The sequence below is a fragment of the Marmota monax genome, unplaced genomic scaffold, assembly GCF_021218885.2.
Source record: "Marmota monax isolate L192 unplaced genomic scaffold, Marmota_monax_Labrador192_F-V1.1 WCK01_AAM20220418_F8-fsc00576, whole genome shotgun sequence".
Taxonomy (NCBI): Eukaryota; Metazoa; Chordata; class Mammalia; order Rodentia; family Sciuridae; genus Marmota; species Marmota monax.
The window spans coordinates 241,737-243,957 of record NW_026692820.1 but is presented as its reverse complement, the minus strand read 5'-3'; the positions used below and the strand labels follow the sequence as shown (position 1 = coordinate 243,957).

Genomic DNA, 2,221 nt, shown 5'->3' with positions numbered 1-2,221 from the left:
ATCCATATCTGATCTATTCATAATATGCTGCTTTTAGTAGTCTAATGTCATTTTATGGATGCACTAGGTATGCTGACCTTCCTTAATTTTGTTGTTTGTAAACCAGCTTTACTATTTTTTTTTAGGTGCTGGGGATGAAACCCAGGATCTCTAGCATGCTTGGCAAGTGCTCTAGCACTGAGCTATATCCCCATCTCTTTGCTATTCTTAAACATTAGTGATACTGTAGTTCACCTCTAGATTGATCCAAGTAGTAAACTTGCTTAACTTAAGCCCCACAGCTTAAAATTAAGTACTAGAAAAAATAACTAATTAGTTTTTTTATTTGCTACTAAATTACTTCTAGAGTAATGGAGAATGTCACTACAGTGGATGAATTTCTTTTACTCAGACTGACCAGTGTTCAGGAGCTGCAGCCAGTCTTCTTTGTGAGGTTCATAATTATTTACCTGATCAACTTGGTTGGAAATGGAGCGATATTAATGATTATAATTTTGGAGCTCAAACTCCACTCCCCTATGTATTTCTTTTCAGGAAACCTTTCTTGTCTGGATATTTGTTATTCTTTGGTGACACTGCCCAAGGTGCTTATGAGCCTGCTCTCCATGTGCAGGGCCATATCTTTCCTAGGCTGTATCACTCAGCTACACTTCTTCCACTTTCTGGGAAGTACTCAGGCCATCTTGCCAGCAGTGATGGCCTTTGACCATGTTGTGGACATCTGCAACCCACTTCTCTACACTGTCATCATGAACCCCCAGCTGTGTGTTCTGTTGGCAGCTGTGGCCTGGCTCATTAGCTTCTTCTATGCTCTGATGCATTCCGTCACGACTGCACAACTGGACTTTTGCCATTCTCTGAAACTCAACCACTGATGATGTGAAACCCCTCCTGAAACCACTGTGATGTGAAACCCTTCCTGGAACTGGCCTGCAGTACCACAGAACTCAACCAGTGACTTCTTTCTGTTGTCACAGGGAGCATATCCATGGGAGCTTTCTTTCTCACACTCCTCTCCTACTTCTGCATTATTGGCTTCCTTGTGTTGAAGAACAGGTCCTGCAGAATACTCCATGAGGCTCTGTCCACTTGTGCCTCCCATTTTATGGTGGTGTGTCTCTTTTATGGACATGTAGGTTTTACATATATTCTTCCTGCTTCAGCCACGTCCATGAGTGAGGACCAGAAAGTGGCAGTCATATAGAGTGCAGTCAACCCAGTGCTGAATCCACTGATATACACCCTTAGTAATAAAGAAGTGATGTTGGCTCTGAAGAAAATCTTTGGGAGGAAGCTCTTTAAAGACTGCATTAGCACCTAGGGGACTAATGAGACTTATATCTGTTTTACATTGAGACTTTCATGACTTCATTATAATAAATTTTTATTTGTTTTCCTACTTTTCTCTCAGGAATGTTGAGCATGCATTATATCATGGAGTTCAACAAACATAGGGATGAACAAACCAAATTCCACAATCTCATAAAAGTTACCTTTTAATGTGGTGGGGGAATATAATAAACAAACCCATAAGTACCCATTATCAGGGTAATTAAGACCAATGGAGAACTAAGAGAGTAGGATGAAAAGGGAAGGATGAGAGTAGGAACCTGATGTACAATAAAGAACTTGTCTGGTCTTTGTCCTGGATTCCTAGTATAGAGCTTTTAAGACTCTAGGAATTTCCCAAGTGGCAGAAGTGTCTTGGTTATTCATGAACCACCTGGATCATACTTGTTTATCCTCATGTCATGATTTGTGGTAGGCCCCAGGATAGCTTAGGATGTGGGCTGACCATGCCCGAATGATTATCCAGGTCATTGGAGATTTGGGGCTTTGAATCATGGTGATAGTATCCTGACCTTCACGAGAGGAGGAGGGAGGCTAGAGATTGAGTTTAGCTACATGGTCAATAATTCAATCAACTATGCCTATGTAAGAAAGCCTAAGTAGAAACTTGACACTAAAGTTCAGGCATGCTTCTTGGATGGCAGAATTGTCCATAGTTTTGAACACCAGTGTGCCAGAAGAATAATGTACCTTAACAAGACAGAAAGTTTGCATTTGGGACCCTCACAGAGCTTGCTTGATGTATCTACCCTTTGTGTATTCTTTTCTGTGATAAAACTGTAATCATAAGCATATCACTTTCTTCAGTCCTGTGAGTCACTTGTGGGTATGCTAGAGACCTCCAAATTTGTAGCCAGATGTCCATGGGTGA

At 41.1% G+C, this 2,221-nt stretch overlaps 1 pseudogene; it reads left to right on the top strand.

Annotated features, from left to right (window-relative positions):
• The first annotated feature begins 350 nt into the window (after positions 1–350).
• LOC124095379 (olfactory receptor 12D3-like) lies at positions 351–1,321 on the top strand (annotated as a pseudogene).
• The last annotated feature ends 900 nt before the right edge of the window (positions 1,322–2,221 follow it).